Source organism: Macaca thibetana, chromosome 1, assembly GCF_024542745.1.
Source record: "Macaca thibetana thibetana isolate TM-01 chromosome 1, ASM2454274v1, whole genome shotgun sequence".
Lineage (NCBI taxonomy): Eukaryota > Metazoa > Chordata > Mammalia > Primates > Cercopithecidae > Macaca > Macaca thibetana.
In genome coordinates this window covers 187,532,216-187,558,677 of record NC_065578.1, presented here as the reverse complement: position 1 = coordinate 187,558,677, position 26,462 = coordinate 187,532,216, and the positions used below count along the sequence as shown (strand labels likewise).

General features: G+C 44.1%; 2 protein-coding genes across 6 annotated transcripts in view; both read right to left on the bottom strand.

The window, feature by feature from the left end:
* TNR (tenascin R) overlaps positions 1-22,570 on the bottom strand; it is a 427,004-nt gene extending 404,434 nt beyond the window's left edge. The window contains exons 1-2 of one of the 2 annotated variants that reach the window (XM_050766977.1): positions 22,033-22,559; positions 10,015-10,121 (exon numbers count right to left, since the gene is read on the bottom strand). The gene's annotated coding sequence lies outside the window, so the exon portion shown is untranslated. Of the gene's footprint in view, positions 1-10,014; positions 10,122-22,032 lie in introns of both variants that reach the window. The other variant, XM_050766969.1, reaches the window with a different exon arrangement.
* Positions 1-26,462, bottom strand: part of MRPS14 (mitochondrial ribosomal protein S14) — an 868,813-nt gene that overhangs the window by 697,522 nt on the left and 144,829 nt on the right. The gene's annotated exons all lie outside the window — the stretch shown is intronic.

Below are 26,462 nucleotides of genomic sequence, written 5' to 3'. Positions count from 1 at the left end.
ACTGGCTTCTGTTCATCATTCAGGGCTCAGCTTAAATACTACCTCCTCAGGCAGGCGCTTCCTGACTGCCCTTGCTAAAGCAGCCCTGCCTCTACTTCCCACATACACTGTGAGTCTCTAACAAAGCACCCTATTTCATTGTTTCTATAGCTCTTTTGGATATTTAAAATAATCTTATTTGATTATTTGTTTACATGCTTATTATCTACTTCCTCGAGTTAGAATGTAAGCTCTTTGAGAGATGACCTTTTTCTGTATGCCCAGCCTGCCGCATAGTAAGTGCTCAACAAACATATGTGGGCATGCCGAGTTGTGCTCTGCTCTTAGTGGGGCAGTAAACGTGTACTGGCTGTGTTCACCCCACCCACGTTTTTAAACCAGACTGATCCGCCCCCATTCCACCCGGCTGCCTCCCAACTGAGTCTCTTGAAACCCATTAGCTGTAATCCTGCTCCTGACAATGCCGTGAGCTTCTCTTCATTCTGCACTGCCTTACTCAGCTCCTGAAACCTGCCTTCACCTTTTTCTCCTACTCACCATGGGCTCCCTCTCTCTTCTGCACAATCCTAAGTCTCTCTTTTGTGTTGAGGAACAAGCCTTGTCTTTTCTCCCTAGCTCCCCAACCCTGTTCAGACACTCAAATCAACTGGAGTGAAGAGTAACCCCTCCTAGAGGGTGACACCCGCTCTCGTCCTGCGCATCCACTCTCCCCCGATTCTCAGATCCATCAGTGCCCTCCCCCGCCCCACTGACCAGCCTGCCTCTGCGGTCGGATGTGCTTCCCCTCTCTTGCAATCACAGGACAGCAGTGAGCCTGGCATCAGAATTTATTTTTAAACCCAATCATGAGCTGCTGGGCTGCTACCCCAGCTGTGACTGACTTTCAGATGTAGGGACACTCCCTCAGTTTACCCATTCCAGGATGGCAAGACCACCCTCACTCCCTCCAGGGGTTCTCAGTTCCCCTGTCCAAGTCACCGGTGGGCTTTCCTCCCTCCACCACTCTGGCCTGGTCCCCTTGGGAGGCTATTCCCATTGCCACCCTCCGGGGCCCTCCCTGGCCATGGAGGGTTTCATTTCCTTGATGTTTCTTTCCTGGTCATTCCCCTCCTCCTCCTTCCCCTATCAGTTTGAATTGTGAATAATTCATGTGTTTCCATGATCCTGCCAGGGGTTTTCTGCCTCATAAATCAAATCCCTGAGACACAGTTTATTTCTTCACCATCTTCTAGTTCAAGTTGCTGACAGGGAAAGGGTTTATTCCTGTAGGTCATGAGTGGACGCCAATACTTATGCCTGCTTATGAGACAGTAGCCATTTTTCCCACCCTATTCTTCTACCATGCTCTATTTTTCCAGTCTTTTTAATTTTTTTGAGACAAGATCTCACTCTGTTGCCCAGACTAGAGTACAGTGGCACCATCTCAGCTCAGTGCAACCTCTGCCTCCTAGGTTCAAACGATCCTCCCATGTCAGCCTCCCAGGTAGCTGAGATTACCAGTGCACATGACCATGCCCAGCTAATCTTTGTGTTTTTTGTAAAGACAGGGTTTCACCACGTTGCTCACACTGTTCTTGAACTCCTGAACTCAAGCCACTTGCCTGCCTCAGCCTCCCAAAGTGCTGGGGAATTACAGGCATGAGCCACTGTGCCTGGCCTATTTTTGTTTTATATATATATATACACACACACACACACATATACACACACACACACACATACACACACACACACACACACATATATATAGCTTGTGTATATATACACAACTATATATATATGTATATAGCCTGTACTATATATCTGTATATACTAGTACAGGCTATATATATATGTGTGTGTGTGTGTGTGTGTGTGTGTGTGTGTGTGTGTGTGTAGTACCGGCTATAGATAGATAGATAGATAGATAGATAGATAGATAGATAGTTGTGTTTTTTCCCACCCCCAAAACAGAGTCTTGCTTTGCTCTGTCACCCAGGCTGGAGTGCAGTGGCTCGATCTCAGCTCACTGCAACTTCTGCCTCCCGGGTTCAAGCGATCTTCCTGCCTCTGCCTCCCAAGTAGCTGGGATTACAGGCGCATGCCACCACGATGGGTTAATTTTTGTATTTTTAACAGATATGGGGTTTCACCATATTGGCCAGGCTGGTCTCAAGCTCCTGACCTCACGACCTGCCCACCTTGGCCTCCCAAAGTGCTGGGATTACAGGCATGAGCCACTGCGCCCAGCCTCTGATATATTTTAATAGGTGTGCGTTTGTATAATATTACATGATTGGATAGATAAAAAAACAGACAGATACATAGAAAGATGCACAATAGACAGAATTATTTTCCCACATAGCTTTCTTAATCACCTTTCTTATTTAAGGTTTTTGGGAGGAACATGACAGAGGCATCTAAACATATTTCTTATACACAGTGGATGCCCTAATGCCCAATTTGCAGCCCCCTTCTAAAAAGGGGTCCTTATAAGGACTCTCATAAGAGCTCAGCCCTTACCTGGAGTCTACCTGGGTGTCATCTCCACTCAGTCTCCAAATATGTATCGAGGATTCACTATATGCCAGGGACTGGGCAGGACTCTGGAAAGACAAAGGTGAGCAAAAGAGACTCTATCCTTGCTCTTTTGGAGCTTACAGTCTCCTGGGAAACATGGATATTAGTTAAGTAGTCTTATATATATGGTTAGAATATATACATATATATTTCTAAACTGATACATTTATTTTGCTAGGCATAGTGGCTCATGTCTGTAATCCCAACACTTGGGGAGGCCGAGGCGAGTGGACCGCTTGAGGCCAGGAGTTTGAGGCCAGCCTGGCCAACATGATGAAACCCCGTCTCCACTAAAAATAATTTTTTAAAAATTAGCTGAGCATGTGGCTCACGCCTATAATCTCAGCTACTCAGGAGGCTGAGAATCACTTGAACACAGGAGGCTGAGGTTTCAGTGGGCCAAGATCACACCACTGCACTCCAGCCTGGGCAACAGAGTGAAATTTTGTCTCAATAATTAAATATATAAATTTATTTTTCTTGGCTCCTAACAGGAAATAACTGACAAATTTATATGTAAATTATATGTTTATATAGGATATAATATTTTTGTTTTAAATATTTTGAGCAAATTTGAGAAAATTGATACTGGATATATAAACTGTATATATTTCTATGCTTATAAATTCTAAACCCTCCAAAAGTGAGGAAATTATTACCATGAAGTCAGGAAAGCAGTTATTGCCAGTGGAGGTGAGGGTTTGTGATCAGGGTTCTCATTAGTAATGTGATCATCGTTCTCACATTACTATAAAGAAATACCTGAGACTGGGTAATTTATAAAGAAAACAGATTTAATTGGCTCACAGTTCTGCAGACTGCACAGGAAGCATGATGCTGGCATCTGCTTGCCTTCTGGGGAGGTCTCAGGAAACTTACAGTCATGGCGGATGGCAATGGGGGAGCCAGTACCTCACATGGCCACAGCAAGAGGAAGGCAGCGAGAAGGCAGAGGTGCTACATACTTCTAAACAATCAGGTCTAGTGAGAACTCACTCACTATCATGATGACAGTACCAAGGGGGATGGTGCCAAACCATTCATGAGAAATCTGTTCCCCTCATCCAGTCACCTCCCACCAGGGCCCACCTACAACACTGGGGATCACAATTCAACATGAGATTTGGTGGGGACACAGATCCAAACCATATCAGGGGTGTTCTTCTTGATGTCTTAGTGATGTTCTATTCCTTGACCTGAAGGGTGGTTATGGAGAATTTGATTTATTGTTATTGATTAAATTTAATGTTTATGTTTTATGTTTATTTCTATGTATGTGTTACATTTCACAATTTAAAATTTTCAAATGATAAAAGAAACTTAGAAGGTTCTATGAGAACATGTAACTGTGGCACCTGGCTTGGTCTGGGGAGCCAGGGATGGCTTCCTGAAGGAAGTGGCATCTCAGCTGAGATCTTCAGATAAAAATGAGTTTGGCAGAGGCAGGAAGGTGTGGCGAAATGACCTGGAGGTGAGGGGAAGAAGGAAAAAGGGGAAGAATAGAGAACAGACACTAGGGAGTGTGGGGAACTCAGAAAACAGCCAAGCATGGCTTGAGCTCAGGGTGTGAGAGGGAGCAAAGCTAGAGAGAGAAACAGGGACTGGATAATGTAGAGCCTCGTTAAGAACTTTTGCCTATGTCCTAAGATCAATGGGAAGTGCTTGAAGGTTTTAAGCAGGGGAGTGACATGATCAGATATACATATTGCTGATACCATCAATGAAAGTGTAGAGAATAGATTGGGAAAGAGCAACATGCCCCTTTCCACCCTGTGAGGACACAATGAAGAGGTACCATCTATGCAGAAGGCAACCTCTCACCCAAACATGAATCTGCTGGTGCTTTAATCTTGAACTTCCCAATCTCTAGAACTAGAATATCCAACGTGTGCCTTCTAGCCATATAAGTGAACCTTCCCATAGCACTGTGGAATTATCACAAACTTGAGTTTCCTCAGTCTTAAGCAATATGACAGTCATCACTATGAAAACCACAGCATTGTCAAAAATGGCAACATCAGGAGTCTCAACAGATACAACTTCCACCACCTTAAATTCTATACCTAAAATCACAAGTGTTCACAAAACACATCCCAGATGTTAACATCCACGGTGACCATAGCTCTCAATAATTCAGTGACATCTGTTTCTTCATCAATAACAGTCATGGCAACTATTTATTCTAAAGAAAATAAAGGATCAAAATTTAGGGGAAAAAATAACAGGCAAGAGAGGATGTGGGGAAGATAGGAACTTGTTTTAATAGTAGAAGAGAAAGACGAAGGCAGTTTAATAGTAGAAGAGAAAGACGAAGGCGCTAGTGGGTTAGAAATGGAGAGGAATGTCCTGATGTAAGAGATATTAAGAAGGTAAAGTCCGTAGAACTTGGCGATGGATGTGTTACACGTCTCCGCCAATGAATGTTTCAGGAGCTCAGAGACCTTCGTCACTGCTGGATATTCAGCACCTAGGACAGTTCCTGAAGCCTGGGTGCCTCTTACTTGAGGACTCTACAATGTGTTTGTGTTTCTGTACTTCAGAATGTGTCATGGAAACGAAGTGGAGTGATGGGAGGAAGCATTAGAGGTGCCAAGTTCATAAAAAATGCAATGAGAAAAAAAAAAAGGGTTTAGAGTGTTTAGGAGCAACTCTGAGGTTTCCAGCACTTCTTTCATAGAATGGACAAATAAATGGAGCAGAAAATTGATTACTTAAATGATAGTAAATATGATAACAGAAGAATATATAAAGTCATTAGTGCTATTGGGTACGCTAAAGTACCAGTCCTCAAGAACATCTCAAAGATTACACAGATAAGTAATAAAAGGCCATACCAACACCCGCCATCTGTTACTCAGATGATACAGGCATCTACCCTATGTTATATTCAGCAGTGCTATAGAAGACCAGGAAATGATAAGCAGCAATATATTTGGTGGGATTTTTGGATATGTAGGAGGAAGTCCAGGTTGTTGCTGATTAATGTTTTAAGTTAAAAATTGTGATTGTATAGATTTTCTGCAGTTTAGGCCTAAACCTTAATATGAAAGTAAAGTTGCATCTCAAATATCCCTCCTCAATCTCCTAAGGTGCCCGTAGTCAAATAAGGGTCTGAGGGTGTTGTTCAGTGAGTTTTCACAAGGAATGAAACTACCTCCTTGTCTGTGGTCAGAGAAAGTACCCCTGCAAAGCAGAATATACTCTGTGACTAAGCAAACATCTTTTTCATTGGTTGTAGGTCAGCAAATGCCTAAGCAAGATCTGCATTTGAGGTTCAGACTTTTAAAGACCAAATCCAGGCCAATGATATAAAATATAAAAGAAAAATTGAAAGACAAAATGTGATCACAAATTATCACAAAGGCTGAATATTTTTAAAATATTATTTTTTCAAAATAATTTATTTGATAGCATGTTATGAAATCCTTCAAAGCAATGACTGTTTTTCAGTGAAGTAAATATGATAGACAAATAGCCCTTGATTATAGGTAAATCAACAGAGGTGGAAGTGGGCAGGGCTGGGGAAATCAGCTTGAATGAGCCCCAATGTGGCATGTAAGGAGTGACAGCCAAGCAGAAGCAAGGGCATGAAGAAGCCACAGATCAACACTGGACTGAAAGGAAGATCCTTTCTCCCTGCCTATTCCTTGATGGCTCCAGAGAAAGAAGCCAGGCTCTCAGAAGGGGACTGCCTAAGCAATGACAAGGGAACTCTCCTGACTGTATGACCTTGCTGTTTGACCCTGTTGTCTACTTAATAGTCCATATGGAGTAAAACAAAATTGTGAATCTTTTTAGGAGGTCCATATTGCCTAAAACTTTGGATCCATGAGATCTTTGTTTAAAACCCCAAATTTATCCACATTTATCCACAGTAATTATCATGGACCCGTTTTCCCAAAAGTAAGGAGGAATAATTGTCCAATAATGCTGAGAGGCCAAGTACCAAGTTAACACAGACAAATGACCAGGAGATTTGATGAGATGAAGTTCACTGGAGTCCTTGACAAGAGCAGTCTCTTTGGAGTAGTGAGGATGGAAGCCTGCTTGGGAGAAGAGAGACTGGAAGTGAGAATTGGAAACAGTGATGTTTTCAGTAAGTTTTGCTAGAGATGGGAGCTGAGAAATAGGGTGGAAACTACAAGGACAGTAGAGTCAAGAGAGGGTTTCACTTTCTCAAGGTAGGAGATATCAGAACACATTTCTATGCTTACAGGAAAACAAAGTAGTAAGGGAGAAACTGAGGATTCAAGTGGTGATAATTGCAGGAACAGAGGTTTAGGAAGCATGAGAGGGTGTGGTCTAGGGCACTTGGGGAGGGTTGGCCTTGGCAAGAAGCAGGGCCATGGCACCCATGAATAAAAAGGGAAGGCCAAAAGGATGGGCACAGGGACAACAAGAGGTGTGGAGTAGTGGCAGGGAGATGAGGGACTGCCTGTCTATAAAATACAAGGTAAGGTCATCATCTGAGAGAAGATTAAAAAGGGAGGGCAGCCATCTCTTGAGAAAGGAGAAATAAAATTGTGGAGGCAGGAAAGGTAACTTACTAGGAAAATATAGTGAGATTGCCAGACTATTTCTAGTATTCATTTGGGAATTATGGTCATTATTGTTAAGTGACAACAGTCAGCACAACTATCTATTTTTCTCTGGCAATGTATAGTTGTCCAGACATAAGTGTGGATAGACCAGAAATTGGGTTTGACCAGGTTGGAGTTTTGCCAGATGAGTACAAGAAAATAAATCCAGAGAGGTTTCTGCAGGAGATCAGTGGTAACAGTGGATGGTGGACTCTAAGCCTGGTAAGGTGAAGCCAGGGTGAGGCTATGGATGGCTAAAAAGAGGCAAGGTCAGAGGCTGCAACTGTATAATTGCTGGAGTTGGAATACTGGAGCCAGAAGGAAAAAACAAGCTGTCAGGAGGCCTGAAGTCAAGACTTTGGAGACGGTACAGTTAATGACACTGTCAAGTCAAGGATATGGTCAGGGAGTAGGTGAGCCCTCTGATGCCAACACTAAAGTTTGAGGGTCCTGATCTCTGCTCTTCTGACCCTGTGCACCATCTGTCCTTACAGGTGATGAGAGAGGTGGTTTCCTAGCAGGCATGATTTAAGGAACTCTGTTGAAGCCTCATCACCCAAATTCTCACTACAGAGGCCTGTAACTGGTTTCTAACATTCTGCCATTAAAGCTTCCTTTGGTTCTTGCCTTCTGCCTTCCATAAGTGCTACCACTAACCTATTAATTCATTATCGATCATTTATACATAGGTGTGATTTAGCGGCTCAGGGCCTTTCAAGTAGGACAGCAGCTGGCTGCAATCAGGTTTTAATAGGCTATAGGGCATGGCCTTTGAGGAAGCAACTGAATATGGGATCCTACACAGGGGAAAGGAGGTAGGGAAATCAGTATTTGTTGAGTACCTACTATGTGTTATGCTCTTTCCAAGAGCTTTGCATAAGTGATATTTGAGATTCCATTGTTTCCTCCTACTCAAGGAACAGAAGAGGTAAGAGAGAAATGCCTGTTATTTACCCAGGCTTCTGAGCTAATGAGTGATGAAGCCTGGGAGAAGTGTTTGGATCAGAGGGAGAAGCATTCAAGAGGAGAAGCGCAAGGGCCTGAGACACATCTTGGTGAACCTCACAACCCTAGTGTTCCAGTTCCTTTCCTGAGGTCCTCATCTCCTATGTGTGGCTATTTTTTATTCTCCTTAGCAGGTCGTTCCTTGATGAGTTTTTCCTTCCTTACTTTTTTTTTTTTTTAAATAATAATTTAAATTTTTATTAGGTGCTCAGCCGCAGTATAAATACTCCCATTTGAATTGCTGACACAAAAATCAATAGGGAAGCATTTTCCTGGAGTGGAGCCCCTGGCATGGGAGCCTCCCAACCACATCCTCTTTCCAGAAGAGAAGGGATTTAGTAAGCAGAATGGACAATTTTCTTAAATAAGCCACAGTTAGAGCAAACAGAATGAGCATTCAAGTTTCTGGTCTAAGGTCTCTCTTTCTCTCAGTCTGTCTCTGTCCTCCTTTCAAGACAGGGTCTTGCTCTGTCTCCAGGCCAGAGTGCAGTGGTGAGATCATAGCTCACTGCACCATCAAACTCCTGGCCTCAAGCAATCCCCTGCCTCAACCTCCCAAAGCACTGGGATTACAGGCATAAGCCACCATACCTAGTCTTTTCCTCCCTCCCTCCCTCCCTTTCTGTTATTTCATTCATTTATTTCTGTCTCTCTCATTCTCACTAAACAATCTTGCTTTTAATCTCTATATTACCAATCTGAGTGGTGTCATTTTTATGAAAGTATCTAGAATGAATGAATCAGTGTGGGTGGCTGGGAACTGGCCTTAGGTTGTTACAACGAGAACAGCATGGCATCCCCCAGCATTCTACCGAAGATGAGGAATCTGGCAGCTATGTGGGTCCCATCTATTCATCCCAAGTCCCTCCATCACTCTTGGACTTGGAGATCTTGCAGTAAAAGGTGTGACTAATATAAAAGAGCATCTCAATCATGAATAAAATTTAGTTAAGTTGCTCCTGTAATTCTCTGATGAAAGAGGCAACAAACTTGCATCTTACAACATAGCTTAAGATCTCATGCCTAAGGTACTCTGAGCAGTTGGTAATTCTCCCCATTAGTATCCTGAAGAGAAAAACAAATTCCAATCTCCTTTTTCAGTATCATCTCACCATTCTCACTACCACCTGCAACAAGGCCCAGTGCTTCTCTGTTCCGGCCACATCACGTTTCTTGGTTACCTTCCAATATGCTTTTTCTAGGACTCTGAGCCTTTGCATATGCTGTTCTTTCTACCTGGAGTGCCCCTTCTGGGTTGGCAAAGTCCTACGCACCCTTAATATGCAACCCACCTGTCATCTCCTTCGTGGAACTTAATAAGATACCCTGAGCAGGATGAGTCACCCTTCCCTTGACCCCACTCCTACTTGACACAGCTGGTTCCTAGACATTAGCACAATGCTAGGAAGTTATCTTTGTGACTCCCCCTTTACTCCAACCAGATTGGAAGACCCTCAAAGACAGGGAGCCATCTGTCACTGAACTTCACCTTTAGTGAAGCCACGGTTTTCAGCCTTTAATGAAATTACTGGCACAGAGTAGATCTTTAATAACAGCTTGTTGAAATAGAGAACACTGGATGAAAACCCATTTGTTCATTCACTCAACCAATATTTACTGAACGCCAACAGAATTCCAGGCTGGGAATGCAACTGTGAGTAAGACAGATAGTGTCTTTATTCTCACCAGGTTTATATTCTGTTGAGAGGGAATGGACAATAAGGAAGAAATAACATACATACATACTATGTTGGCTGGTGATAAATGTGATAAACAAAAGTAAAGTGGGAGAGTGGTGACAAGGAGAGTTATTTTAGATAAGAGTACTATAGTGGGCTTCTCTGTGGAGCTAACATTTGAGGCTACTGACCTGCTACACACACAGCCTTTGTCTTCTGCGGTTAGTGGAGGAATGAGGTGGAAGATGCTTCCTTTGCAGTGGCCATGTTCCGTGACTCAGGCTCCTAAGATGTCTGTCTGGGGGCAGAAAGCCAACGATATATGACTTAAAGGAAGCTTGGTCTCTATAGCACTCAGCACTAAGCTACTAAGGAAGCTACCTCAGAACACATTGTAGAAATAAGAGGACTTGAAAGGCCTGGTGCCAAAGTCTCTAAAGGACACCCCAGGCCCTGCCCAGTATCCACAGAGATACTGCAGAGCCCATGGAGCTGGTTCTGTCTTCTGGCCATCAGAACAGCGGGTCTTCTTGACCTTTGTGATTTCAATGACCAGCCCAATTACAGGACAACAAAGGGAACCATAAATGTTTCAACTGACAGGTGTGGGTTAGTGTGGTTGCGATCTCAATTCTGTCACTTATTGCCCTGTGCTATCTTGGGCAAGTCACTGAAACTCTATAGTAATTCTCCCATGTATAAATTGGAAGTAACTAATAACAGTCATTTTGCTTACCTTCACCAATGGTTGTGCAGATCAAATATAGCATATGACTATGAAAAGTATAAAACACAAACAAAATGCAGGAAATTATTATTTCTACTGGGGGAATAAACATTTTCAGAGTACCAATTAAGTGCCCAGAGTCCTATATATGTTGCCTTATTCAATTTTCACAGAATTATGGACAGTAATTATTATTCCCATGTTAGAGACTAGAAAACGAAGGCTCAGAGAGACTCAATGATTTCATTAAGGGGGGACAGCAGGCAGAGCCAAGATTCTGGTTCACGTTCACTGACTCCAGAACTCATGCTTACTCTGTGTCCTGCTGCCTGTGGGTAGTTGTTCCAAGCCTGGCATGGGTTCTCAGCCCTGAATCACCTTACCCAGAGCTGTGATGCACCCCCCTGCCAACTGTCTCCGCTCAGCACCTGATGCAAGAACTAAACTCTTGCTTCTAACCCAGCCTGCACTGGGGTTCTCAGGCCTGCCGGGACCCCAGTGCATCTCCTCTGGTATGAGTCTGCCTCTTGGCATGGTTTGCTGCTGTGTCTGGCATGCTGTGAGTGGCTATAAAGTGCTGAACATCCCACCTGCTTCTTCTGCTGATACGCTGCTGTCATCTCCATCTCTGACTCCAGAGCAGGGATGTGCCTGGGCTGCCCCTGCATTGCCCTATACCCTCACCAGCACCCCCTGCCTCCCCTTGAATCTTCTGGAGGCTCTGGCTACCATTAGTGCTCAATTTATGGCCTCACAGCTGCACAAGAAACCTCCACAGGAACAAATTGGGCTTGGCTGTATCTGCCGTCCATATTCCTGCCCAGCTGGACCAATCATTTCAGAATCCATTTTAGGAATTTCATTTTTCGTGATGGCAGATCAGAGTTAAAAGAAGTGGCCCACAAGTGGATGAGTAGTTACAACTTTGGCCCAGATAATCTCCAAAGTGAATAAGCCACAAAGTGAATGAGGCTTTTGTGGATAGATGAGAATTGACACTACCTTGTGAGATTGGATGAAGGAAAACCCATTTAAGAAAACTCACTTACTTTGGACCTGTATTCTTTTCTTATCTTGTGAGAGTTAGATAGGGCCTTGTTAAAAAAACAGAATGACTCCCCAAGGAAGAGGTGTAGGACTGGCAGAACCAAGCCCCATAGAGAAATAGTGACTGCTCTGGTCTTACTTTCCACCTGACCTTTGTGGTTCAGACCAAGCTTGTAAGGACTGTAATTGTCCAGCTCCTTGTGTCACTCTCTGGCAATGGGGAACCTGGAAGGTTTCTGTGTGATGCTCAGAGACAGCATAGTCATTAAGTGCACAGAATCCCTGGGTTCAAATTCTGGCTCTGCCGTTTGTCACATGTCTTCAGGCAGGTTTTGTAAACTTTGTGTCTTGGTTCCCCCACCTGTAAAATGGGGGTAACAATAGCACCTCATTCCAAAAGAGATTGTTGAGATCAGTTAGTTTCTATACATGAAATACTTAGATCATTGCCTGAAAATAGTTTTTGTCATGTAGATGTTAGTGATTATTTTGCTACTGAAAATAGAGGTGGAGCTATTTGGGGACCCAGCTGGTGATTTCTGAACCCAGGAAAGCCTAAACATCCCCAAATCAGAGCTCAGGTAACCATTTGCCACAGTTCTTCCTTCATCACTGGCAGGTCCTGGTCAGGCCAGTTGCTGAGCCTGGCTCTGGAGTGAGATGCAAAACATTAGAAGTAAAAATGCTATTTTTCCTCCCTTGTAGGCTTTTGCCACTGGAAAATAATCTCTTTCGCAATATTTGACCTTAAGAACTTAAAATGAAAAGGTCAAAACATTTCAAGTATTGGGAGCTGGGTCCCCTCCCAGATTTCCCACTGTCACAGAGTTAGTGAATGTCAGGTGTGGTTGCCAGAGGCCCACAGGAAATAGTGAAAACAGTGGAACAGGGTGAGTGCAGAGAGAGAGACAGGTCTCTGCACTTCTCACCATCTCCTGGGCCTTCAGTCACAAAGAAGGATGCTGCTTGGGAGGGTTCTGTTGGGTCAGAGTGAAGACATGGCAGGAGAAGTCACCCCAGGCCCTCTCGGGACTTTCGTCCCTTTCCCTCCCAGTCTCCAAGAATGGCTGCCTGTGTTTCTCATTCTCACTAAATTAAGCTGATAAAACACAAATGAAAAAAAGGGGTAGGGGTAGAGGGGAGGGCATGGCACACTCTTGCCTTGCATTTTCATAACTCAGGCACAGTGCCTCAGACCATTTTTAATGAGAGATTGACTGATAGTGGTCTCCTCCCCACACCCCACTTGGAACAGATCAGGGTGCAGATCAACAGCATGCTTTCCTCCCCTCAAGAACATCTCACCTGGCCCTGCCCCTGGATGAAGGGTGGCCCACAACGAAATTCGAGCCCTTGGCATGATTTGCTCACCTCTCGAGGGTCCAGTACAGAAGGGCATCCCTAGTTAGCCAAGACACACTTCCCAGGGAAACCACGCCCCGGTGGGCTACACTGCTGCTTCTTGCCTTGTGAGGGAGTCAGTAATGAGGACATAGCCAGGCCCCACCAAGGGCAACTTCATGGAGATAAGAGCTATCTTATTTGGTCAGCCAACCTTCCCTTGAGCTCAGAGGCCTTGCAGCCAGGGAGAGCTGGGGACAGCATGAGAAGGGAAGAGGGCTCAAGGCCACTGCCTATCTCAAGAATGCAATGTCTCATTCCTGCAGCCAACCTCAGGCCAAATAGGGCCTCCTCCACTCCATGGGGAGAAGATATGTCAACATATGTTGACATATATGAGGGCAATCTTGTGCCCCTGATCTCCAGCCTTGAAATATACACTTCCTGTCTGGAATTCCCACAAAGTGAGTACTCTATTAATTGAAGAATCTCTATGTGCTAAGGGCTGTTATACGTCTTTTTCTAGAAAATGACATCTCATTTAAGAGACACAGCAATTCTGAGAGGTAGGAGCTATTTACCCCATTTCATGGGTGAGGAAACTGGGCTCAGAGAAGTCAATGGATTTCCCCATAGCTAGTAAGTGGCAGAGTCAAGATTCAAACTCTTGTTGGTCAGAGTTTCACTGAGTGTTTCTGCCTGGTGAGCATGGGCAGCAGGGGATGCAAGGTCAGTGGAGACACTTAGACGGTGGAACTGGTCAGGTGGGCTTTGCAGTCACATCCCATCTGGAGGTCTGAGGAGCAGAAACCTGGCAGCTTCCAAGGTAGATGAAAAGCCTACCTGCCTCAAATTGTTTTATTTAAAGCCAGGCTCCTGACTGTTTGAAGCAGCTTGGTTTTGGCAGTGCTTTTCCCTTTTTCTCTTTCTTCTTCCTGTTTTTAAACAGCCCTTGCAGGAAAGGGGAGCGCATCGTTGCTGGGCGCCTCACTTGCAGATGCTCAAAAGACCTCTGTCCCTCCTATCCCATGGCTGGCTCCAGAGCAAGGCAGCTGGGCTGCGTGTGAGCGAGTGGGCACACGTGCTCACAGACAGCTCTCGTTTGCAGAAAGGCAGGAAGCCCTGCATTGATCTGCACCTGAAGTATAGATACAGATGAAGTCTTTTGCTTTTATAGTGAGTTTCACTGGCATTAAACTTCATTTATATCTCTATAAATATATACGGCTTTGAATGGGAGGCTTTATGGCTTGCTTTATAAGTTCCATCTCTCTGTGGCACGGACTGGGTCACCGTGAGGAGACAGTCCCTTTATAGGCAGCTCTGGCCTCTGCCCTTTTCAACATAGCCACTTGCGGGGCTCTCATCTGGTGTTCAGGGCCCTGTCCATTTGCCCAGCTGGCCATCTCTCCTCCCAGCACCTGGACAGACATGAGCTCTCCAGCCCTGGCACTGCCCTCTCCTCTGTCTGCCTGTGCCCTGTCACCCCTGGCTCACAGCTGACCAGTGTGAGGAGGGAGAGAGGGCACTGTGACTGTCAGCTGATCTTCTCTCCACACCTGTCCCTGGGCCCAGGCACCACAGCTGACCTTGGTATTGATAAATTCACAGGGAACATCAGGAGGTACTTACACAGGACAAGCTGGCAAAATCTGGTTTATTATGGTATATGTTTGACAGAAATCCATTTAGATAGACAGACTATCCACACAAATGCCAGTGCTCATGACTACAGGCCTTACAATACTTCATGAAGCAGGCAGCAGCTTCTCTCCCGATGTACTTGTGGAGATAAATTCAAAGTAATCTATATAAACTCAAACCTTTGAAATTGCACACCATCAAAAAATTCAAACAATTACTCTAGCCCAGCCAGGAGGTGGCTGTTAGATGTTCTTCTTATGGAAAACATAATTATAAAGGAAGGAAAAATGTTTCATAAATAAAATTCATAATGGCAGAAGAACCTGGAGGGAGGGGAAGGTAGAAAAAAGGAAACTCAAATGTTCATGATGTCTGGCTGACTGCAGAATAGGGCTCAGAAACCCTCCTTAAGGCTCAAATTAATTTCAGTCTAGTACAATTTCAATGTAATTAATTGGGAAGAGGGACCTTTCAGGTATTTAAAAATATCAGATTGGCTCTTGGTGCTAAAAGAGTAGGAGAAAAAATAGCCAACATATGCTTCTAAAATCAAGGTGATGTAAAACAAGGGCCAACCCAACCCATTAGCACTTGAGGAGCATATAAAATCCAGGTCAGCCCAGATAATTGCTACCTTGTTGAAATACCAAGTACCCCGAGCCACACCCAGTCCCCAGGCCATATTAAATAGCAGGTGGCACAATCTGGGCTAGAGGACATGTTCCATGCCAGACACTGTACCAGGGACTTTGTACTCATGCCCTATTTAATTCTCCTAAAAGCAACTTAAAGAAGACGTGATTATCTCTATAGGCTTTTGGGGATGAGGGAAGGAGGGGACTCGTAGGAATTCGAAGTTCAGTTTCCTGTTAATAACTCCCAGGTCTTGCTTCTTGATGCCTTTGCCCCATGGGCTCTGTGTACATGTGGCCCAGAGCAGGGGAGGGATGACTAAGATACAACCAGCAGAGAGAGTGGAAGAACTTAGGCTCTGTCCAGGTGCAGTGGCTTCTGCTTATAATCCCAGCACTTTGGGAGGGAGGCCAAGGTGGGAGGATCACTTAAAGCCAGGAATTCAAGACCAGCCTGGGCAATATATAAAGATCCCCATCTCTACAAAAAAAAAAAAAATCAAAAAATTAGCTGGGCATGTAGGTGCATGCCTGTAGTCCCAGCTCCTCAGGGGGCTGAGGTGGGAGGATGGCTTGAGTCCAGGAGGTGGAGGCTACAGTGAGCCATGATCACACCACTGCACTCCAGCCTGGGTGACAGAGTGAGATCCTGTCTCAAAAACAAAACAAAACAAAAACAAAAATAACAACAACAACAACAAAGTAGGCTCTGTTCCAAACAGATTTGATCAAAAACCAGCCCTGCCACCTACTAGCTGTGTGGCCTTGGGCATGGACGTTAGCCTCTCTGAACCCCTCAAGAGCTTGGTTTTATAAAATGTGAGGGCTTTATAAAAACTTTCTGATTTTCTATTGGTTCTGTTCAACCCAGAAGAAAGTCATTTAGCATCACTATGCCTCAGTTTTCTCACCTGTAAAATGGGGACAATAGTATATATCATAAAGTTTTACTCACTAAATTATGTAAAGTATTTAAAATGTTCATTAATAGTAAAGACAGAAAACATTTATTAAGGGCATTCTCTGTGCCAAACACTTGGCCAAAATTTATAGTAAGCACCCAGTAAGTGTTGGCTAGCCTTATCATTAAGCCATAGAAAGACTCAAGCTGCCAGTGCCCTGGAATGTGAATTTTTAGGTGGACTAGGGTCAAAGACCAAATTCCAGCCCAGAGATATTGCTAATGTTAGCCATCTTGGGTTGATAATGTCCTAGGACCAATGTTCCAGGCTTCCCCCTTTGTCTTTCCTCATACCATGTGGTTTGAGGAGGACACATCCAGATTTAAGTAATCACAACTTCCTCCTGGGTCCTGGTAATAAACCTTTATTGAGTCATTTATAGCCAGAGCATGAGACGTTATTATAGAAGCCAAGTTGGGGTGCCCTTGACAGTACCCTGCTGTAGGATAGGGGTCCCTAGGAGACCAGGCTGGAACCCTTCAATAAACTGTAATGGGTCTGTTGGATCATTTGTCCCTGACCCCAGAACTCCTTCCCCCATTTTGAAGTCTCACCTTGTAATACATAACCCAGAGACATGCTCCCCAAGGGCGAGGGCTGCACTTCTTCCTGCCTGCTAGTACCTCTCTGGGATAAGATTGGGGCACTTGAGCGGGGAGAATAGATGAGAGTTTAGCCTCCATGCTCACTTAAACTTTGGCTGTTGTACTGATTAGCAATGAGAATCTGAATATAGAAGATAAATCCAATTCATTCATGTGCACCAGCCCAATGTATCCTCCTCCATTTGCCTCCAAGAAGCCACCTTCTTGAACTTCATAGCGAAAGGGAACAATTTTAACTCATGGGAGTGTCATAACAAGAAAGTTTCCTTTTCTTACTTGATTGGAGAGTAAAGCAGAGGCAATTGGCAAGAATTAAAGGAGGGGAATAGGAAACAATGCAAGCATCCATTGATGGATGGATGAATAAACAAAATGTGGTACATACATACAGTCGAATATTATTTAGTTATAAAAAGGAAGGAAGTTCTGACATGCTATAACATGGATGAACCTTGAGGACATTATGCTAAATAAAATGAACTGGCTACAAAAGGACAAATAGTGTATGATTTCACTTACATGTAGTACCTAGGATAGTCAGGTTCATAGAGACAGGAAGTAGAAGTTGCCAAGGGCTGGGGAGGGGGGAGGAAATGGAGAATTAGCATTTAATGTGTACAGAGTTTCCATTTGGAAAAATGAGAAAGTTCTGAAAATGGATGATGGTGATGATGGTTGCATACAATGTAAATGTACTTAGTGTCACTGAACTATATTTTTAAAAAGGAGGGAAAGAGAAAACAAAAACAAGGTTGCTTGAATTCCCTTTGCCAACTGGCATATTATTAGCTTGATGTGTTCAAAATTTACCAATACAGTTGTAATTCAAAGTCGTGTTTCCAAGGCAAAGATACAGTGGTTCTTACATGTGATTGGAAATAGTTTTTGAACAACCTCATTCCAATTCCACCTTCCCCACTGGACTGTCTCTTAAGAAGATGAAACTCTAGTAGGTAGGAAATCTCATCTTTATTAGCATAGCCCATAATCAAAATGAGGCAAAAGTGTATCTCTGCACTTCTGCCAAATCATCTACTGGAATTGGCTTGTGGATATCATTCAACTTTGTATTTCCATATTACGGAGTCCTCACTTTGGCTGTCTTCTAACTTTCCATGACATGGTGGTTTAGCAACCAACACTTTACTCTGTGGGATCCCAGCTGGCAGAGATGATTCAGGAGCCTTCCCCTAAAAGAGCTGGCTGGATGCATTGAGTGCATTCTCAAAGGCAGGTGACCCCAGAAAGGGGCAAAACCCTGGAAGAAGGTGCTATAGTAAGGTCTCCAAATGGAGGGAGGCAGAGGACATGAGCACCCTCTGAACATGTAAACAGGTCTGTGACCTACCTGGACACATTTTAAGCTCTACTAAAGATTCTAACCCAGAAACTCTGATTTCCTTGTGGAAGACCCTATGTACAAATGGTGCACAAAATTCCCCATCTTTATCCAGTGGCCCTTAAATGAGGGACAGAGTAGAATAGAATTGGACAGGCAACGTGTCCAAACTGGTTATATATGTTTGTACACGTGTGCTGATACCACACATGCACACACACACAAACACACATTCACCAAAGTTACTAAACCTTCTGATAACTCCATTAGTTCTTAATGGTAAAATGCAGAAGAGTAATACCTTATCCAGCCCACAACCCAGGGATGGGAGCAGGGTGAATGGAGACATCCCTGGATAGAGCTATGTTGGTACATGAGTTTCTGTAAGTGGCTTCTGGTTCTAAATTTACTCTTAAATAAACAGAAACAGCACCCTCCTCCACCATGACCTTTGTGGATAGGGATGAATTTCATGGCATAAGCTCTATCACAATGAACTCTCCTCTTTCTTTCTTTACTAAGCTCACATAGATACTCTTTCCTCAGCTCACTCTCCCGGAGCCCAGATGGGAAGATTCATGACCAGCCACCAACTTGGAATATTGAATTCTAAGTTTTTAATAAAAATTTCAAAATCATCTCTGTGAACTCCATCAAATAACTCAGGTCAGCTCTGAGGCAGTTGCCTGCAGGAGCTTCTACAGTTTCTATTCACATTTGATTGTTGGTTTCTATAAACAGTTGAAATGACCACTTGGCTTTCTAACACCATGACCTTAAGGCTGGGGTGCAGAATGTACCCCTCCCACATCTTTGCTACTTACCCAGTAACAATAGCCTCAGAACTCTGAGGTGTTCTCTGGAAAGTCTAGGGTTTACATACCACATCTATTAAGTAATACATTCAGCAATACATTTCCACTGCAAAATGTAGCAGCATAAGGTATGTTGATAGAAGTCAGAAAGTGATGGGGTTGGGAGAGGGAAAAATTGGAAAGAAGCACAGAGAACTTTTGTGCATCTTTTATGGGGTACTCAAGTGTACACAATTGTCAAAACTTAATCTGAATACTTAAGATCAGCGCATTTTATTATATACAAATTACACATCATTTTTTCAACAACAAAAAAAGTAATAGCGGCCCTTTCCAGGTAAAAGATGGCAACCTATAGCCATGGAGAATAGGGCAGAGCAGCTGACCTCCTCCTTCCATCTTTCCCCACCACTCCTCATCTCCCCAGTCCTGGGGGGCAGCCCAGCAGTCTCCCCTGCACAGTGAAGTGGGGTTGGGCATGAGAACTTACTTTGTCTCCAGATTGCTGGCCAGATGTGACAGCCAGGAATGCTGCAGAAGTGGCATTATATGTAAAGTGAGTTTGCATCCACTTTCCCACTCCTCTTCTAGTGGTTCTATACGTGGTCAGAGCCCAGTTCTCTCCTGCTCCTTAGTCATCCTTGCCACATTCAGAGCCACAGAGGACTCAGTGAAGGTGGTCCCAGAAAAGGTTCATAGAGAGAACAGTCACACAACACCCAAAGCCAAGACATCTATGGCAACATGCCCCAGATAGGGTGGCTTCAGCTGGGATCTCTGGGGCACGGTGATGTGGCAATCAGGTGCATGACATCAGTTCAGCCTAGATGCCACCAGCCCAGGGTTGTCTCTTTGCAGTAAGCCCAGAGAGCTCTTTACCTGACTCTTGGCCATCTTATTAGCTGAGAAGTAAAGGCCAGCAGCACCTTGAGACTTCTGACTGATTCTCATTCTTCACCAGAGAGAGGCCATTGCTCCACACTGAGTTCCCTAAAAGGCTCTGGCTGCAAGTCTATCCATTGGGGAGCAATTCATTCCTTCTCTCCTGCACATGAGCATTACTGCATTTCCTAGGTGAGGGAATATTAGCAGGTTAGAAGTTCTATTTCCGCTTTTGCTATCCTCTGGCCTCCCACTTTAAGCATCTGTCTCTCCATTCATAAAATGGTTCCAATAATGTCACTGAGCACTTTTTTTTTTTTCAGAGAATTTAAGGGCATTAATAAGATAACGACCACTAAGTATGGTGACTTCAGTAATAAACAGTGGTTTTGGAGAGGGTCCACTGCAAGGGTATAATTTTTAAAAAAATCCTTATGGATGTGCCATGCAGAAATCCATCCACTCACTTGTTCAAACCAGAAGATTTCAAGGACTGGAGGGTTTGGAGTGTTAAAATATTGAATGAGTCAGTGTTGGTTTCTGATGCTCTGCATTTATCTATTTCAGTCTTTCTTCCCTACCCTTACAACCTCTGACTTCACTCTCTTCCTGGATGCATTCTACTTCCTGCCATTCTAGGGAGATGCTAAGATTTCTGGATCCAATGCCAAGCATAGTAAAAAAAGAAAAGTGGTGCCATTTCACTCAGAACTATGTCTCTCACCCAGAAGCCTCCCAGCCAGAGGTGGAGAGCATTTCCTTCATCTTGGAGAAGGGGCTCATGGTGCTGAATTAAAAATAAGACAAAGAATCACCATTCTAGGGTTCATTTGGGGTTGGAAAGAGTGAAACCACTCCACCCTGCGTATGTATCTCCCCTGTCTCAACACACTTGAAGAAAGTGACCAGAACCATAAATAGTTAGGGGTCAAATCAAGGGAAAACTTGCTCCTACAACAAGCCACATCTCTTTCAAGTTCCCTGTAGGATGCTGGCTCCACGGAGACTTGAATGATTGAAGGAAATCCTCAACACCACTTGTTGAATGACTCAACCAGGTAGGCGTGGCCAGGACTGAATGGGGCAGGGGCAGGCATATACTGTCTCCAAGACAATACCAAAGCAGATGCAGGAAATTGACTGAACATACTTCAGAGAGGCAGAAAGCAGGAGAGATAGAGTAATACCTTGCAAAAAAGTAGTAGCAGTGAAGAATGAAGTAATAATGAGCTACTGTTTGCAGAGCCTCTCAGTGCTGAAGGAGAACAGAGTACCTCTTGAAGCCCTCCTGAGTCTGGGACAAGTCTAAGTTTGTTTCTGCTTGCCCTAGACATATAGAGACAAACCTTTCTTCTTAGTTGTTTTTCACTACCAGATGCCCCAGAAAACAGGGCAGAACAGATTTTGTCCTCTTTCCAACCACCCATAGCCAAGGATGACAGAAAAGTGGAGGGTACCTCCTGCCTCCTTGCAAATGTAATATAACCCACATCAGCCAATCTCTGCAAAGCTCAAGACACTAGCACTTTCCTACAACCATAAAGTCAGAAGGGACCTCAGCCCCCCAAAGCCGCCCCAGCCTGAGCTTCACCTGTTGCACCTGCCCACTTGCCATGGGTTCACACCAGGAGAGAAAGTAAAAGGTCAGGTTGGTCTCTCTCCACAGCAAGAGCCCAGAGAATCCTAGGAAACTGACATTTTACAAACCACCTCTTTAAAGCTCTTTCAGAGGTGCATAACTTTTAGCTCTACCTCCACTCCCAACCCCCCAGGCTTCCTTTGCAACTCTTTCCCACCATGGATGGCTTGTCGGGAGAGAGTTAAAGAAGGTGCACGACTAATTCCCCAAACCCTCTCGCTTATCTACAGACAAAAAGAACAGCCCTACATGGAGACACGCAGAAACCACCGACAATTTAGCTCAGACCTCACCTGTCTTATGCAACAGTACACACACACATACACACACACACAAACACACACCCGCAAGGCCAGAGCCCACATCCCCCTTTAATTCGGTAAGCATAGTTTTGCGCCTTTCTTTTCCCTACGCAGTACCCGACTCTACTGGCAGCAGAGAAATAGATGTAACCTTAGTGCCAAATGCCTTGCAGGAACACACAGACACCCAGGAACCAAAATGCATCTCATAGCTCTCCTTGGTGCTGAAATCACGTTAGCGAGAAAATCAAAGGAGCGAGTGCTCCGGACTTACCCAGGCTGGGGGTGGGCGGCCGGGGAGCGAGAGGAGCTTCCTGGGAAGAAAATTCTTGTCTGCTCAGGTTGAAGCCAGCTGATGCGCTCACCTAGAGAGCCCACCTCTTTCCCTTCTCTTCCGTTCCTCCTTTTCTAGGAGGAAGAGACAAGGCTTCACGAAAGAAATGAAACCCAAGCTGTCAGGGCTACGGGTGGAAGGAGAATGTGGAGGTAACCAAAATAAGATCAAAAAGTCAGGTGGCTTCACTCCACTAGTGGTAATTCCTTGGGTCAGAGAGGACCCCCTTCTCTCACTCTCCCTGGGTCTGCCCCTGTCTCCTCTGCGTGTTGAGCCAACAGCCTTAGCACAGTCGGTTCCTGCCTCTGACGTGAAAGAGAGGAGGAAGCCTGGGACTGCTTTGCTGTCTCTCTCTCTCTCTCTCTCTCTCTCTCTCTCTCTCACGCGCTCTCTCTTTTCCCCTCTTGCTGAAATTTCAGCAGCATGATTTTTTTTAAGCCTCCGTTTTTTCCATCCCCCTACAAGCAGCCCCCTAGTGGACAGAAAAGAAAAGCATCCTAAATCCTCTTAAACAGTCCAGATTCAGGCTCAGGAATACTCCCCGCACCCAACTCTTGGGGCTGCCTCTGCATAGCCAGGGTCCTGAAGAAGACAGAGGATTCCCTCTGACCAACCCAGAGAGGAAGAGAAAGGGGAAGGATGGAAGCTTTTGCAGATCCTTTGCCCATGATTGTAGGAGAAATCCAGGGTGGAATGGGATGGGCGAGTGGTTGGGATAGAATGTTTTGGAATAAGGTCAGTTGTGGGGTTCTCAAGTGGTTTGAGGTCCTCGCTCAGCAGAAGAAACCCTCCAAAAAGTCAGGGTCTGCAGCCAAGTGAAGTATGTATATACGTAGCATGACCTAGGCATGGGAATGCCTAAAGAGGCAGAGAATACAGGCAGCTGGCCCTTCATCCAATTCTACAATATAGCTTTTTTAAAAGCTAGCAAGAAAACTATCCGAAAAGATATGGCCTGAGATCATCTCAGAGGTAGAGACAGAAGTGACCTTGATGCACATTTATGGAGAACCTTGGCAGAGAAGGAACATCAAGGGGTCACTGCTCACAGGCTCATAAGGGATATCTAACATTCGCTTTTAAATGTACAGGCACACAGCCTCCCGGAAAGAGTCCTAATACTTACATCTAAAAACCTGAGTCCTAGTTTCAGTCTTCCACTTGCTTACTGGACATTTTGCTTCTCTATGGCTCAATTTTACTGTTTGTAAAATGTGGATAATGCTGCCCCCTCCCTACTGAATGGAATGCTGAGGGATTGGAATGATATAGAGACATAGAACCTCAGGATCGGCAGGGAGTTTAAAGGTAATCATATCCAAACACTCTTCTTATATTTGATTCACCCCTGGCAAATAACAATAGAGTGTTTATAACAGGTGCTAGGCACTGTTATAAGCCCTTACATGTATTAGCTCATTTAAGCCATACAATAACTCTATAATGCAGAGGCTATTATTGCTATTCTATAGACTAAGAAACTGAGTCACAGAGGAATGAAATAACTTTCCCAAGATCACACAGCTAGTGAATGTCAGGGATGGGAATGGAACCTGATCCATCTGACCCTGGAGCTTCCTCTTTGAATTACCATGTACTATAAATATACACTTCAGAAGTGGCATTTGAAGTAAATAGAAGATAGCACCATAGTTATCATTGCTTTTATTTATGACAAAGTGCCTAAATTGTTATAATAAATTTATATGTGGCTGAGTTTTTAAAATAAAATATTTACCACTAGGGGTGCCAAACAAACTGTGGAAATTGCTATTACTGATGAGAATCTCCTAAGAAAATTAATTCTTTTGGTGATTTGGGTAATTTCACATGTACAAAACTGGCTTTAAATCTTATGAAATTGGAAACTATTGGGTTTTAACATCAGTTCAGAAGACACATCACTCAATTTCTGTACCAAAAGCAAATTATTGCCCAGTGCCTAACACAGTGCAAGAATGAAGCCAGCGTTTTGAAGAGCTGAAATGTTGCAATGCATTCAGGTAATAAGCCCTTAGTGAGAAATTGACATTTTCTTCAGAATTTCAGAATTATGAATTCCTTAGCTGAGGTGGCTTACTTTTTCTGACTTTTTTTTTTGTTGTTGGATCAAAAGTGGATGAAGTAGGACAAAGATGGTATGTGACAATTAACAAATCATGGTCCCTGTCCTCAACAGAGGTAACAGTTCCTCAAAGAGGGAAAGAAAGAGCAAGAAACAAATGACTGCAATTCAAGGACTAAGTGCCAAGACCTTGGGCAGTGAGCACATGGAAAAGACAACTGCCCTGGTCTTTGAGGGCTGGGGGAATTCCTAAGGCATGTAGCATCTAAGTTGAGGCCTGAAGAATCAGAAGCCTTGCCAGCAAAAAGTGGGTGAGAGAATTAAGCTGAAGGCATGGCCTGTGCAGACTCGTGGAGGAGGGAAAGAGCACAGTATGAAACTTTTGAAGTAAGTGCTACCCTTCCACTGACAAATGGGGAATCTGAGGCTCATAAAAGTTAAGTGGCTTGCTCAAGTTCAGGCATCTAATAAGTATAGAACCCAAATCAAATGCACATCTATTTGACTCTAAAGTCATACCCTTTGTGAAGCACAATGATGTCTTCTCTCATCACCTAGAAGTACCCACACCATTTAATAGAGTGTTTCAATAACATAGACGTTAACATAACCGAGTGAGGATGTAGTAACTACCAGGAAGCTGGAAGTATGATCTGTTACTATTAGATGAGAAATCCATAAAAAGGCACTAGTCAGTTCAAAAAAGGGGGAATTTAGGAAGGCAGGATTTTTTTTCTGGTGGAGGTACAATTATTAAATGTATTGGGAAGTAGGAATATTTCAGAAGTACAGAGACATTAGAGACTTGCATTTGAAATGGAGATGAATGTAGAAAGGGCTAAAAGGAAGTTTCAGATTAAGTGCTCTGGGAGCCCAGAGGAAGGAAAAGTCCTTTTTCCTAGGAGGGGTGATGGGAGACTTCACCTGGGAAGTGGCCATTCATCTGGACCCTAAAGAATGTAGGTTCAGAAGACTGCTCCATTGCACCTAGACATTTTATAAATAGAAAACATGAGATCTGAGTTGTCTTAATGAATAGTGAGACACTGATTAGAGGGAGAGTAGAAGATCATTGTAGACAGAAAGATGTGAAGCTTTGGAATATGGATGGGTTTGGGAAGAGTGGAGGAGAAGTGAGATTGATGGATGAATTTGATTTTGGATATGTCAGGCTTTGGGAGAGTGAGACTATATATTATAATAGAGCTGTCCTGGCAGTGGCTGGAGTATGTTTCTGGAGCTCAGATTGCAGACCTGGATTGGTGATTTAGATCTGGAGCCCATTTACGTGGACATAATAGTTGCTGGATGGAGACCACCAATACGAGAGAAAACAAAGAAGACTGAGGGCAGAACCCCAACCCTATTTCCTTGATCTCTGGATTAAGTTTTATATTTCTTCTTTAGTCCTTGTGGCTGAAGTGCTTGATACCTAGAAAATAGCCCAAAAATACTTACTGATTGGCTCATAACAACAACCAAATGTGTAGTTGAAGATGATACTGGGACTGAGATCAGTTACTTGTTCTTTGGATCAGTTACTAGTTCCTTGGCTTCTGATCTACTTCTAATGTCAAGACCCCTCAGTCACCATTCCTCTTTGGAAACTGGTAATCATTGGCCCCTGGATTTTTTTATTTTATTTTATTTTTTATGGAGTCTCACTCATTCTGTCACCCAGGCTGCAGTGCAGCACAATCTCGGCTCACTGCAACCTCTGCCTCCCAGGTTCAAGCTATTATTTTCCTGCCTCAGCCTCCCAACTAGCTGAGATTACAGGCATGCACCACCACCCCAAGCTAATTTTGGTATTTTTAGTAGAGATGGAGTTTCGCCATTTTGGCCAGGCCAGACTTGAACTCCTGACCTCAGGTGATCCACCTGCCTCAGCCTCCCAAAGTGCTGGGATTACAGGCATGAACCACGTGCCCAACCAGCCCATGAATTTTTGTTTTCTACCTAGCACTCCAGCCCCCAAGCTCTCCTCCACCAAACTGAGCATCTCCTTAGGCACCCAGCTATCTCCAGAGAATCAGGAGCCACTATGTGGTGAACTACCATGGTGGAATTTCACAAGGAAAATCCATACCATGCCCAGTATTCCAGAAAGCTCTTGAATCAACCCTTCCACTACTTGAGGTCTGTACATAGGGACTCAGGAAGTGAAACTGTGGCTTTTTGACAGAAAAGTGAAGGAAACCTAGGATCCAACTTTGAGGTACGGCAGGTACAGAATAGCCAAGGGAGCTCTCAATTCCTAGGCTAACCTAGGCCCCCATCTTGCCACTGTTTCCATGAGCATAGA